The sequence below is a fragment of the Pleurodeles waltl genome, chromosome 4_2 (genome assembly GCF_031143425.1).
Source record: "Pleurodeles waltl isolate 20211129_DDA chromosome 4_2, aPleWal1.hap1.20221129, whole genome shotgun sequence".
Lineage (NCBI taxonomy): Eukaryota > Metazoa > Chordata > Amphibia > Caudata > Salamandridae > Pleurodeles > Pleurodeles waltl.
In genome coordinates, this window is record NC_090443.1 from 501,293,931 (window position 1) to 501,309,451 (window position 15,521).

Below are 15,521 nucleotides of genomic sequence, written 5' to 3' on the forward strand. Positions count from 1 at the left end.
GTCCCCAGAGCCGTTGCCCCACTGTGACTCCCGTTGTCCGGGCTGATAACCTAAGGACCCCAAGGAATTTGGGGGCATATTTAGGAGCCCATAGTGCCACTGGAGAGTCACTTTTCATGAAGCTCTGGTGGTGCTAAGCACTGCTCCATATTTACACGGAGGTGTAACATCACTTTTTGTGTCATTACGTCTCCTTGTAAATATGGGCCCCTCCGACACAATTTTCTGCATCAGAGTGGCGTGCAATGGGTTTTTCTCTGGGCGTCCACCACAACACCAATTGCTTTTGATGCTGCCTCAGAGTTGTTAGTTGTCGTAAACCTGAGGCAGTGCCAAAACCTAACGCCATCCCACGGGTGGTGTTAACATGATAAAACAAGGAGGAATCGTTTTATTCCGCCTCGTTGTTTGCTTTTTCTATATGTGCTGCATTGTGCAGCACACATAGAAAAAGCAATATACCATGTACTATTGTTTACGTGCAGGAAGGGACACCTTCCTGCAAATAAACAATCTATCCTCTCAACATGGTGCAAGGATGCCTGTGTTGGCGCTATAGAGTTTAATTCAGAGCCAGCGCAGGGGGAAACACAGGAGTGCGCCTTATTCCTCTAAATATGGAGCACCCTTGTGTTTCTAAAGTGGTGCAGCACGGCGCTGCAATTTGTGGCGCCACAGCACGCTGCGCCTCTTTAGCATAAATCTGGGCCTTAGTGCATAAAAGTTCCTTGAATTCAGTTGAAATAAACAATAGGCAGAATCCCCATCGAGTTATGATCGAGCAATCATGCTGTCTTCCTTGAAGTCAAAAGAGACTGCTTTGCCGCCATCAATTAGGCTGAGAGAGTAGGTGAGACGGTCTGATACCCCAATACTATATACATGGGAAATCCCGATAGCTTGGTTTAAAAAATGAAGTCAGTGTCATCTAATACCTCCGCCCTAAATGTTGTGAGCTTTCAGCGGTGCCAAAGAAGGTCAAGAAACATGCCTGATCCATCACAATGCCGCCATGCACGGAGCCTCTGGTGTTTAATTCCAATATAGGTATATTTTAATTAGTGTTTCTCTGATGGAGGTGCTAGTGTAGGTGACTGTTACCCTCTGATAGACGGAGGACCATTCTGTTGAGATGAGGCTTCGTCCCACCTCCCTCTGCCATCTCTATGTATAAAACATTTTTTTTAAAGAATGCAAGATAAAAATATTATGAAACAGATCATACATAACCATTCACTGCATTTTAGGGAGTAGATCTACAGAGCTGACAAAGCCGGTACCCTTATATCTCTTCTGATCCTTAGAGATTGCCGAACATAGCTAATTACTGTATAACATATTAGTTCTGAGTCGAGAGGCTGTAAAAATTGGAGGCTCGGCCTGACATATCTAAGTTTATTTGTGCGCAAAATGGAGTGTAAAAATTGAATTCTGGGAGTAATATAAAATCCTCCGAAAAACATAAAATTAATGAGATATTGCTAGCTAATATTGTCACAGGGACAGCATGGCAAAGAAGAGAATCCAGGGCCCGGTTGTAGGAACACTACCAGGATATGGACTGCACAACCTTAAACAGGTTACTTAGAATCTATGTTCAGGGTTTGGGTCCAAACTAGATAAGGTTCAGTCCGTTCAGTAAATGTAATATCTATATAAGGTCAGACAGTGCCCAGCGCCTGGATCTTGCTATTTCTTGTCTATGATCTGTGGTTTTGAAAAAGGGATTTAACCAAGGCCTGCAAATTATTATCTATTTCATTAGGTTAATAAAATTAATTGGGGACACCAAGTTCTGTAAATGTTCTTCTGATGTAGGCTAGCCAGGGGATATGAGCCCAATTATCTAATTTGCACAGTCTACAAGAACCTGACATGAGAATTTAGTATGGGAAGAGTGCCAGATTATCAACCATAATAAAAGTGGTGCAATTTTAATCATATCATCTATATAAGGAAGACCTGCGTCAGTATGGGTTTTGATGTGAGCAGTACTCTTTGGAACTGTGAACAGTCTTTGAAGGAATTTTTTTCAATGGTTTTTAGGCATCCTGATTCCACATAAACCCAAACACCAGCCCCATATGTGCCCAAAGAAAGGCATTTTGCATTAAATAATAAAATTAATTCTTTAATAGGCTTTTGGCCAGTTTCCTAGCTAATTTAAAAATATTATCCACTGCTCCTCCCATTTTGAGAGCACTCTGAGACAGAAGCTTATCCCATTTGAAATTAACATCCTTCAAGATCCCAAAGTAATTAAACTTCGGAACCTTAGTAATAGGAGTCTTGTCAATAGTGAACCTGCGACAGCATGTATTTCTAGGCCCATAAGTCATGATGTGTGATTTCAGATGATTGGTCTTTCAGATTCAAACCCCCATACAGTTGTTAAGAGAATCTAATAGTAGCTGTAGCCCGTTTGCAGTGTGAGAAATAAGCACTGCGTCATCTGCATAGAGAAGGGCAGTCACCAGTTGATCCCTTATCATAGACAGGTCCCTCCCTCTGGCCTGCAGCACTTGATTGAGAGAGTTATTATAAAAGAGGAATACAAATGGGGCAAATATACATCCCTGTCTCTCTCCCTTTTCGATCTTAAAAGGCAGTGTACATTCTCCATCCAGGCCATACCGAACTTGAGCAGAAGTGTCCCAGTGGAGGGGTTTAAGAAGTTCTGTCAAAGAGGCTTTTACCCTTGTCTTGCTCATTAAGGGGCATATTTCTACTTGCTTTGCGCTGATATAGCGTAATTTATTTTGACGCTAATTCAGCGCAAACCAAACGCTAGACCTGTCTAGGGTTAACATTTTGATGTTAACGTCATTTTTCGGATGTGTTAAACCTCCTTGCGTTAATGAGATGCAAGGTAAGCGTTTCCATCCCAAAAAAATGACTCAAACACCCTAGCGCTGTATTTAACCACCTAGCCAAAAATGACGCACGGGTGGGAGGCGGACACAAAAAATGACATTATCTCAGATTTGCGCCAAAATTTAACGCCTGGGTCAGGGCAGGCATTAAAATTAGGCAAACACACCACTACTAAAGGAAAACACACAGAAGCAACATTACAACCCACAGGAGAAGATGGAGGTGATACTGATACAGCTTGCTAGATGGCACAGAGGACAGGAACAACTCCTGCGCACACAAAGGCAACGCAGAAGGCAGGAGAGAGTCTTCAGAACCAGGACAACCCTCCTTGGCCATAGGGACCTGAACATTATTAGGACCTACAGACTCCACCGGCAAGCCATACTACACCTGCGGCACCACATTGAACCACAAATTTCAGCCAGCCTGGAGACCCCACACAACATACCACCTATCACAAAGCTGCTTGCTGTCCTGCACATGCTGGGAAGTGACTCATTCCAAACAATGGGTGCCCTGGTTGCCGCAGTCTCACAGCTGTTGTTCTCTTTGTTCCAGCCAAAGGTGTTAGACGCCATCATCTCCCTGACACCCTGCCACATCAGCTTCTCCAACACCCAACAAAAGCAGCAGGAGAACAAACAAGGGTTCTATCAAATCCATGGCTTTCCACATGTGCTAGGTGCAATTGACTGAACCCATGTCTGGCTCGTACCACCTGCAGCAACAGAGCACTTATACCAGAATCGCAAGCACACGCATTCCATTAATGTACAGGGCATAGTTGACCACCGCAGAATATTCATAAACATTTTTGCCAAGTATCCTGGCAGTGTCCGTGACACCTTCATATTCCGGCACAGCAGGATCAAATCAAATCAAATCATTAACATTTATAAAGCGCGCTATTCACCCGTGCGGGTCTCAAGGCGCTAGGGGGAAGGGATTACTGCTGCTCGAAGAGCCAGGTCTTGAGGAGTCTCCGGAATACGGAGTGGTCCTGGGTGGTCCTGAGGATGGTGGGGAGGGTGTTCCAAGTCTTGGCCGCCAGGTAGGAGAAGGACCTCCCACCCGCTGTGGAGCGGCGGATGCGGGGGACGGCGGCAAGAGCGAGGCTGGTGGAGCGGAGAAGATGGGTGGGGGCGTAGAAGCTGAGGCGGCGGTTGAGGTATTCTGGTCCCTTGTTGTGGAGGGCTTTGTGTGCGTGGGTGAGAAGTCGGAAGGTGATCCTTTTGCTGACGGGAAGCCAATGCAGGTGTCTCAGGTGGACGGAGATGTGGCTGTTGCGGGGTATGTCGAGGATGAGGCGGGCGGAGGCGTTTTGAATTTGTTGCAGACGTTTCTGGAGTTTTGCGGTGGTCCCAGCATAAAGGGTGTTGCTGTAGTCCAGGCGGCTAGTGACGAGGGCGTGGGTCACGGTCTTCCTGGTGTCGGCGGGGATCCAGCGGAAGATCTTACGGAGCATGCTGAGGGTGAGGAAGCAGGAGGAGGACACGGCGTTGACTTGTTTGGTCATGGTGAGAAGAGGGTCCAAGTTGAAGCCGAGGTTGCGTGCGTGGTCTGAGGGGGTCGGTGCGGTGCCAAGGCCCGTGGGCCACCAGGAGTCGTCCCAGGCAGACGGGGTGTTACCGAGGATGAGGACTTCCGTTTTGTCTGAGTTCAGTTTCAGACGGCTGAGTCTCATCCAATCTGCGACGTCCTTCATACCATCCTGCAGGTTGGTCTTTGCGCTGGTGGGGTCCTTGGTGAGGGAGAGTATAAGTTGAGTGTCGTCGGCGTAGGAGGTGATGATGATGCTGTGCTTGCGTACGATGTCGGCGAGGGGGCTCATGTAGACATTGAAGAGTGTCGGGCTGAGCGAGGAGCCTTGAGGGACGCCGCAGATGATCTCGGTGGGGTCTGAGCGAAAAGGTGGGAGGTAGACTCTTTGAGAGCGGTTGGAGAGGAAGAAGGTGATCCAGTCCAGGGCCTGGCCTTGGATCCCGGTGGAGCGGAGGCGGGTTATTAGGGTGCGGTGACAGACGGTGTCGAAGGCAGCCGAGAGGTCGAGGAGGATGAGGGCGACTGTTTCACCGTTGTCCATCAGGGTTCTGATGTCGTCTGTGACTGAGATGAGGGCGGTTTCAGTGCTGTGGTTGGCTCGGAATCCGGATTGAGAGGGGTCGAGAAGGTTGTTGTCTTCAAGGAAGTTGGTAAGCTGCTTGTTGACGGTCTTCTCTATGACTTTGGCAGGGAAGGGGAGGAGCGAGATGGGGCGGAAGTTCTTCAGGTCGCTTGGGTTAGCCGTAGGTTTCTTCAGTAGGGCGTTGACTTCAGCGTGTTTCCAGCTTTCGGGGAAGGTAGCAGACGAAAACGAGGAGTTGATGATGGTCTGGAGGTGCGGGGCGATGATGTCGTCGGCTTTATTGAAGATGAAGTGTGGGCAGGGGTCCGAGGGGGCACCGGAGTGGATTGAGTTCATGGTGGTTTTGGTTTCACTGTGTAATTCTGCTCTGCAGAGAGTAGTTTTTTAGCCAATAAGCCACTAGGTGAAAACAGCCTGTATCAGAGTCACGTTGAGAAAGGACACCTCCCACTGCTATCTGGAAGGCATCTGCTTCCTTGAAAAAGGGGTGTGAGGGATCAGGAGGATGAAGAATTGGCGCTTGAGTAAAGGCCTCCTTGAGATGTTGAAAAGCGTCTTCTGCTTTCTGGTCCCAGTGAAAGGTCAAAACTTTTTGCAGTAAGCAGGTAATTGGGGACACTACTGTGGAAAACTGGGATATGAACCGCCAATAAAAGTTGCCGAACCCCAGGAACTGTTGAATCGCTTTCACAGACTTTGGGCTCTCCCAGTTTAGGATGGCTTGCACCTTAGATTTATCCATGGAAATACCTTCTGGTGCAATAATGTAACCAAGGAAATCGATTTTCTGAGCATGGAAAACACACTTTTCTAGTTTAGCTAACAGCTGGTGTTCTCATAACCACTGCAGTACAGCTCTTACAAGTTCAAAGTGTTCTTCAGTAGAAGCAGAAAAAATAGGAATGTTGTCTATATAAACTATAATACAGGCATCAAGGAACTCCTGCAACACCTCATAAAAAAAAATTGAAAACTGCAGAAGCGTTGCAAAGGCCGAAAGGCATGATGCTGTATTCATACAGCCCGAACTTTGTCCGTAAGGCAGTCTTCCACTCGTCGCCTTCATGCACACAAATTGAGTGGTAGGCCCCTCGTAGGTCAAGCCTGGTGTATATAGTTGAATTGCGTACTTGATCCAGTAGTACCGGTATCAACGGAAGAGGGTAGCAATGCTTTACCATGGCCTTGTTCACTGTGCGATAGTCAATGCAAGATCGCAGTTCACCATTCTGTTTTGGCATGAAAACCAAAGGCGAGGAAACTGGGGATGTAGAGTGACGTATAAACCCCTTAGCCAACAGATCATCAAGATATTCTAGAAGATATTGAGGACCATATTCATACTTTTTTGCACTGCATTTGTGTCACTTTTTGACACCAAAGTGGCGCAAACTCACAAAATACAATTATATATGGGCCTGAGTCTCTAGTTCAGAAAGGGCATAAACCCTACAGCATGGCAAAGTTACCCCTGGAAGTAAGTCTATACGGCAGTCATATGACCTGTGGGGTGGTAACTGAGTAGCTTTCTGCTCACAGAACACGTCATGAAAATCCTGAAAGGGTGCTGGTAGTATCTGTGGCTCAATCTTTGTTGGAATTAGTGATTATGCGTAGTGCAAGGTGGTAATCAGAATAGGAGATTCTTGATAACATCAATGCCAACAATGTTTGGAATCCAGGGTTACCTTTCTTGTGACCTAATCAATCTTGGGGTTGTGTAGTTGTGACCACAGAATGCCCAGAATTTCTCCAAAAACGTAATTAAGTCAAATTGAATCTGCTCAGAGTGACCATTAGCGCAAACCATGGTTAATGGATTAGCTTGACAAAATGATAAGACCAGAAGACAATTCTGATCCATCCAGAGCTCGGACTGGTTCTGGGGTTTCTTTTCGCAGCATGGCGATGCCTAAGGGTTTAGCTAAACTGAAGTCAAGGAAATTACCCGTAGCTTCTGAGTCTAGTGAAATAGGAAGAACTTTACAAGCTTGAGGTGAAACGGTCAAAGTCACAATGAGGGTAAGGTGACGAGATCCAGGGGTCATGGTGTTTACTAATTGGTGTGAGACCATCAGGGAGGAGTAGCCCGACAAAGTGGCCTCTGTTCCCATCATCGCTTCCCACTGCTTTCTTGGGCAAACTGGGTTTACTGGTGCAACTCTTGGCAAAGTGTCCTGCCTTACCACAATAAAGGCACAGAGTCACTCTTCTTCACTCTTTCTCTTCTTTTGACAATGGTCCCTGTACCTCCCCTATTTGCATGGGCTCAGAAGTATCATGAGAAGAGCTCTGGGTGTCTTTTCTTTCTGCTTTTACTACTAGAAGATGTGTGTCACCACTGGACTTTTCACCTTTACGTTCCCCCAAGCTATTGTTTGAGCGAACCTAAATAAATGAACTCCGAACAGTCGGTGGGAGAATCATTAATCTGTGCCAAAACATCCTTCAGATTATCCCAAAGGCCACGATAGAACAGAGGAGTTATTTTCTCCTCAGGCCACTCGGTTTCTGCCACCAAGGGGTTAAAGGATGTAATATAGTTCAACAGACCCTTGTTTCCCTGCCTCAAATTTAGCAACTAGCCTGTGGAAATAAATGTTTATCAAAGAGTTTACAGATAGCCTCCTCAAAGTGATCACAATTATACAATAGAGGGTCACTACGCTCAACCAGAGGGACAGACCAAAAGGCAGCATTCCCACCCATCAAGGAAATTACGAAGGCAACTTTAGCAGCATCGTTGGGAAATGCAGCAGGTCGAAACTGGAATTGCAACTGGCACTGGTTCAGGAAAACATTAAACTTAGCGCTGTCACCAAAAAAACACTCAGGGGGCTAGAGGAACTAGTGTAGTTGTGGTTACTGAAAGCTGCACTGGCTGAGGAGTTGCAGAAGCAGCAGAACCAGTGTGATTGGTTGAACCACTTGTAAAAAACTCAAAATGAGGTGGCTGCATAATTGGGCCTTTTATTCTACCCTTGGCGTTATCCCACGTAGTATCCTGAGGCATGTACCTTTGTATTTCATGTTGCAAGGACTAGTTTTCCTGCCGAAGGAAAGCTACTTCATGTTGTAAACAAGCTAAGGCCCTTATGACCTCTTGTAGGGAAGAAGTGTCCTCAGAAGATTGTAGGGCTGGGGAAAGACCCTCAAAAGGAACCCCCAGGGAATCCATCACCCAGGAGCCCTGTATTGTTGTGGCTTGGCTTTATATAAATGCCTGGCCACTCACCTGAAAGGCAGGTTGTCTGAAGGGGCGATGACTGTTCCCCCGTCCTTCCAGGACACCTCTCAGTACTGCCAACATAATATGGGAGTCCTGGCAAGTGTCCCCAAAAGGGTGGGGGGATTGGATGAATGAGAGAGAGAGAAGAAAGATATTGTCTCTGCTGCCTGTCCAGCCGGGCTCCAGATGCTTTGAGGTGCAGGTAATTGCTGTCAGCGTTAGTTGTTGAGTGTCCAGAGCTATAAGGGATGAGTGATGTGTTGAGGGCACTCTTGTACAGTATTTATGCACACAGTCTATTATCTCAGTTAATCACCTGCCACTCAACACGTTCCTCGCACTTCCTCTTCTCTCAATTGGGCTTACAGGAATGCGCCATCATTGCCTGGATCTTCTCTCTGTCTCACACTGCTTAGAGTATTTACTCTTGGTGTAGTTGTTCACACTGAAAACTTATAGCACACGAACACACAACAAAAACTCTTTCCAAAAAGGAATAAACGTACACTGATTTATACAGTCAAGTGAAAACCTGCGTTTTCTGTTTTTGAGAAATCACTAACATCAATTCTAAACAATACTAAAAGAGTTCCTGCAAAATGAGGATCGTTGTCATAACAAGAGACACACACATAATTAGCAAGGTCACACACAATTAAGGTTGTTCATCTCAGAACACTCTCTTTGTGTGGTGATGGCTTTTCCGATTTTAAAATGAATCAACAAGGCAGGGTACAGATACACAATAAATGTCAAAGCTTTAAGCTTTTCCGTACACTCTCTTGCTTCCTCCACTTAGCTTATGTAAACAGCTGCCAACATGCAGAGGCTGAAGAAGTTGTTTCCTTTCTTGTTGCAGAGTAACGATACAAAAGCTTTGAATTTCCAGGAGCAGGCTCTTGATCTCAGCTTCAAGAAGAACCGGAACAAAAACACACGCTGACTAATACCTGTGAGGCTTTTTATAGTTTGCGCAGGAATGAGTCATGAGTGTTGAGTCATGATTAGCACATGGCTCTTGAAACATGAGTCATGAGTGATGAGTCATGATTAGCACATGGCTCTTGAAAACACGAGTGCTGCCTAACAATCAGATAAGGCATCTGTACAGCAACTTGAAGGAAGTCAGGTGCTTCTAATTAACCCCGTAGGTGCTCCAAAGAACCTTGTGGAGGTTGAGTAAACAAGCCTTGATAAAATCAAGCAACACTGTGTAAACAAACCTTGGTAAAAACATGGTGTACATATTTTTCAATCTACAAAGGCAACAAACTTTGGCCAATTAACTGTAAACATTACACCTTAACATAACTACCACAGCTGAACATGATCAAGCCAACAACCCGGTATAGGGAGATACTAGAGCAGTCACAACCACCTCATTAAATAAACACTTCTCATGCTAAAGAGAAGTGCTTCTATATGTGTGTGTAAGTACAAAGGACTCAATCTGATATTGATACATCCCATCAAGTGGCCAAGAATTGTCTCACTTGTTCATCAATCAGAGTTCGCTTGGCACCAATTTTGAGATTTAGAAGAACTGATAAGTCATCATTACTCCTCCAAAGAGTTATCAAACAACTTATGAGAGGATTTCCTACGGTTTTCTCTCGCATAAGGTGCCCTTCTTTGCCATGTGAGTTAAATATAGTTGCTATTGTCTCCTTTTGAGCAAACAGAGCTCTTCTAAAATACATCTAATGGAAAACTGTACTGTTTCTGTGTCTCACATCACCATAGAGCAGCCTTACCCGTCTTCTACGAAGGACAGGGTCAACGTGCGTACCAACCCTAAGTTCATGCCCAAGGTCCCATTGGGATTTGTACTTAAACCTGTCTTTTTTTTTTAGAAACATTTCTTTTAATTAATATTTGACATTTACACTTGAGTACAATCTGACCGAAAGGGATCCTCATTATTATGGTTGTCCGATCTAAGGTTCAGTTTCAGTAATAAATTGACAATAAGTAAAAGAGTAAATCCCATCTACCGCCCTCACATCTCTCACCCTCGCTGGCCAAACGCAGTTATCCACAGTTTGTTTACCAAATGTCACCTTGATGTGAGCAAATTATTGATAATGTGTTGACATTACCACTAGTTGTTTGCTCCATTTTCCAGAGCAAATACCGGCAATGTGTCCCCAGAGCCGTTGCCCCACTGTGACTCCCGTTGTCCGGGCTGATAACATAAGGACCCTAAGGTATTTGGGGGCATATTTAGGAGCCCATAGTGCCACTGGAGAGTCACTTTTCATGAAGCTCTGGTGGTGCTAAGCACTGCTCCATATTTACACGGAGGTGTAACATCACTTTTTGTGTCATTACGTCTCTTTGTAAATATGGGCCCCTCCGACACAATTTTCTGCATCAGAGTGGCGTGCAATGGGTTTTTCTCTGGGCGTCCACCGCAACACCAATTGCTTTTGATGCTGCCTCATAGTTGTTAGTTGTCGTAAACCTGAGGCAGTGCCAAAACCTAACGCCATCCCACGGGTGGTGTTAACATGATAAAACAAGGAGGAATCGTTTTATTCCGCCTTGTTGTTTGCTTTTTCTATATGTGCCGCATTGTGCAGCACACATAGAAAAAGCAATATACCATGTACTATTGTTTACGTGCAGGAAGGGACACCTTCCTGCAAATAAACAATCTATCCTCTCAACATGGTGCAAGGATGCCTGTGTTGGCGCTATAGAGTTTAATTCAGAGCCAGCGCAGGGGGAAACACAGGAGTGCGCCTTATTCCTCTAAATATGGAGCACCCTTGTGTTTCTAAAGTGGTGCAGCACGGCGCTGCAATTTGTGGCGCCACAGCACGCTGCGCCTCTTTAGCATAAATCTGGGCCTTAGTGCATAAAAGTTCCTTGAATTCAGTTGAAATAAACGATAGGCAGAATCCCCATCGAGTTATGATCGAGCAATCATGCTGTCTTCCTTGAAGTCAAAAGAGACTACTTTGCCGCCATCAATTAGGCTGAGAGAGTAGGTGAGACGGTCTGATAACCCAATACTATATACATGGGAAATCCTGATAGCTTGGTTTAAAAAATGAAGTCAGTGTCATCTAATACCTCCGCCCTAAATGTTGTGAGCTTTCAGCGGTGCCAAAGAAGGTCAAGAAACATGCCTGATCCATCACAATGCCGCCATGCACGGAGCCTCTGGTGTTTAATTCCAATATAGGTATATTTTAATTAGTGTTTCTCTGATGGAGGCGCTAGTGGAGGTGACTGTTACCCTCTGATAGACGGAGGACAATTCTGTTGAGATGAGGCTTCGTCCCACCTCCCTCTCCCATCTCTATGTATAAAACATTTTTTTTTAAAGAATGCAAGATAAAAATATTATGAAACAGATCATACATAACCATTCACTGCATTTTAGGGAGTAGATCTACAGAGCTGACAAAGCCGGTACCCTTATATCTCTTCTGATCCTTAGAGATTGCCGAACATAGCTAATTACTGTGTAACATATTAGTTCTGAGTCGAGAGGCTGTAAAACTTGGAGGCTCGGCCTGACATATCTAAGTTTATTTGTGCGCAGAATGGAGTGTAAAAATTGAATTCTGGGAGTAATATAAAATCCTCCGAAAAACATAAAATTAATGAGATATTGCTAGCTAATATTGTCACATGGACAGCATGGCAAAGAAGAGAATCCAGGGCCCGGTTGTAGGAACACTACCAGGATATGGACTGCACAACCTTAAACAGGTTACTTAGAATCTATGTTCAGGGTTTGGGTCCAAACTAGATAAGGTTCAGTCCGTTCAGTAAATGTAATCTCTATATAAGGTCAGACAGTGCCCAGCGCCTGGATCTTGCTATTTCTTGTCTATGATCTGTGGTTTTGAAAAAGGGATTTAACCAAGGCCTGCAAATTATTATCTATTTCATTAGGTTAATAAAATTAATTGGGGACACCAAGTTCTGTAAATGTTCTTCTGATGTAGGCTAGCCAGGGGATATGAGCCCAATTATCTAATTTGCACAGTCTACAAGAACCTGACATGAGAATTTAGTATGGGAAGAGTGCCAGATTATCAACCATAATAAAAGTGGTGCAATTTTAATCATATCATCTATATAAGGAAGACCTGCGTCAGTATGGGTTTTGATGTGTGCAGTACTCTTTGGAACTGTGAACAGTCTTTGAAGGAATTTTTTTCAATGGTTTTTAGGCATCCTGATTCCACATAAACCCAAACACCAGCCCCATATGTGCCCAAAGAAAGGCATTTTGCATTATAAAATGAAATTAATTCTTTAATAGTCTTTTGGCCAGTTTCCTAGCTAATTTAAAAATATTATCCACTGCCCCTCCCATTTTGAGAGCACTCTGAGACAGAAGCTTATCCCATTTGAAATTAACATCCTTCAAGATCCCAAAGTAATTAGACTTCGGAACCTTAGTAATAGGAGTCTTGTCAATAGTGAACCTGCGAGAGCATGTATTTCTAGGCCCATAAGTCATGATGTGTGATTTCAGATGATTGGCCTTTCAGATTCAAACCCCCATGCAGTTGTTAAGAGAATCTAATAGTAGCTGTAGCTCGTTTGCAGTGTGAGAAATAAGCACTGCGTCATCTGCATAGAGAAGGGCAGTCACCAGTTGATCCCTTATCATAGACAGGTCCCTCCCTCTGGCCTGCAGTACTTGATTGAGAGAGTTATTATAAAAGAGGAATACAAATGGGGCAAATATACATCCCTGTCTCTCTCCCTTTTCGATCTTAAAAGGCGGTGTACATTCTCCATCCAGGCCATACCGAACTTGAGCAGAAGAGTCCCAGTGGAGGGGTTTAAGAAGTTCTGTCAAAGATGCTTTTACCCTTGTCTTGCTCATTAAGGGGCATATTTCTATTTGCTTTGCGCTGATATAGCGTAATTTATTTTGACGCTAATTCAGCGCAAACCAAACGCTAGACCTGTCTAGGGTTAACATTTTGATGTTAAAGTCATTTTTCGGATGTGTTAAACCTCCTTGCGTTAATGAGATGCAAGGTAAGCGCTCCCATCCCAAAGAAATGACTCAAACACCCTAGCGCTGTATTTAACCACCTAGCCAAAAATGACGCACGGGTGGGAGGCGGACACAAAAAATGACATTATCTCAGATTTGCGCCAAAATTTAACGCCTGGGTCAGGGCAGGCATTAAAATTAGGCAAACACACCACTACTAAAGGAAAACACACAGAAGCAACATTGCAACCCACAGGAGAAGATGGAGGTGATACTGATACAGCTTGCTAGATGGCACAGAGGACAGGAACAACTCCTGCACACACAAAGGCAACGCAGAAGGCAGGAGAGAGTCTTCAGAACCAGGACAACCCTCCTTGGCCATAGGGACCTGGACATTATTAGGACCTACAGACTCCACCGGCAAGCCATACTACACCTGCGGCACCACATTGAACCACAAATTTCAGCCACCCTGGAGACCCCACACAACATACCACCTATGACAAAGCTGCTTGCTGTCCTGCCCATGCTGGGAAGTGACTCATTCCAAACAATGGGTGCCCTGGTTGCCGCAGTCTCACAGCTCTTGTTCTCTTTGTTCCAGCCAAAGGTGTTAGACGCCATCATCTCCCTGACACCCTGCCACATCAGCTTCTCCAACACCCAACAAAAGCAGCAGGAGAACAAACAAGGGTTCTATCAAATCCATGGCTTTCCACATGTGCTAGGTGCAATTGACTGAACCCATGTCTGGCTCGTACCACCTGCAGCAACAGAGCACTTATACCAGAATCGCAAGCACACGCATTCCATTAATGTACAGGGCATAGTTGACCACCGCAGAATATTCATAAACATTTTTGCCAAGTATCCTGGCAGTGTCCGTGACACCTTCATATTCCGGCACAGCAGGATCAAATCAAATCAAATCATTAACATTTATAAAGCACACTACCCACCCGTGCGGGTCTCAAGGCGCTAGGGGGAAGGGGTTACTGCTGCTCGAAGAGCCAGGTCTTGAGGAGTCTCCGGAATACGGAGTGGTCCTGGGTGGTCCTGAGGATGGTGGGGAGGGTGTTCCAAGTCTTGGCCGCCAGGTAGGAGAAGGACCTCCCACCCGCTGTGGAGCAGCAGATGCGGGGGACGGCGGCGAGAGCGAGGCTGGTGGAGCGGAGAAGATGGGTGTGGGCGTAGAAGCTGAGGCGGCGGTTGAGGTATTCTGGTCCCTTGTTGTGGAGGGCTTTGTGTGCATGGGTGAGAAGTCGGAAGGTGATCCTTTTGCTGAAGGGAAGCCAATGCAGGTGTCTCAGGTGGGTGGAGATGTGGCTATTGCGGGGTATGTCGAGGATGAGGCGGGCGGAGGCGTTTTGAATTCGTTGCAGACGTTTCTGGAGTTTTGCGGTGGTCCCAGCTTAAAGGGTGTTGCCGTAGTCCAGGCGGCTAGTGACGAGGGCGTGGGTCACGGTCTTCCTGGTGTCGGCGGGGATCCAGCGGAAGATCTTACGGAGCATGCTGAGGGTGAGGAAGCAGGAGGAGGACACGGCGTTGACTTGTTTGGTCATGGTGAGAAGAGGGTCCAAGATGAAGCCGAGGTTGCGTGCGTGGTCTGAGGGGGTCGGTGCAGTGCCAAGGGCCGTGGGCCACCAGGAGTCGTCCCAGGCAGACGGGGTGTTACCGAGGATGAGGACTTCCGTTTTGTCTGAGTTCAGTTTCAGACGGCTGAGTCTCATCCAATCTGCGACGTCCTTCATACCATCCTGCAGGTTGGTCTTTGCGCTGGTGGGGTCCTTGGTGAGGGAGAGTATAAGTTGATTGTCGTCGGCGTAGGAGGTGATGATGATGCTGTGCTTGCGTACGATGTCGGCGAGGGGGCTCATGTAGACATTGAAGAGTGTCGGGCTGAGCGAGGAGCCTTGAGGGACGCCGCAGATGATCTTGGTGGGGTCTGAGCGAAAAGGTGGGAGGTAGACTCTTTGAGAGCGGTTGGAGAGGAAGGAGGCGATCCAGTCCAGGGCCTGGCCTTGGATCCCGGTGGAGTAGAGGCGGGTTATTAGGGTGCGGTGACAGACGGTGTTGAAGGCAGCCGAGAGGTCGAGGAGGATGAGGGCGACTGTTTTGCCGTTGTCCATCAGGGTTCTGATGTCGTCTGTGACTGAGATGAGGGCGGTTTCAGTGCTGTGGTTGGCTCGGAATCCGGATTGAGAGGGGTCGAGAAGGTTGTTGTCTTCAAGGAAGTTGGTAAGCTGCTTGTTGACGGTCTTCTCTATGACTTTGGCAGGGAAGGGGAGGAGCGAGATGGGGCGGAAGTTCTTCAG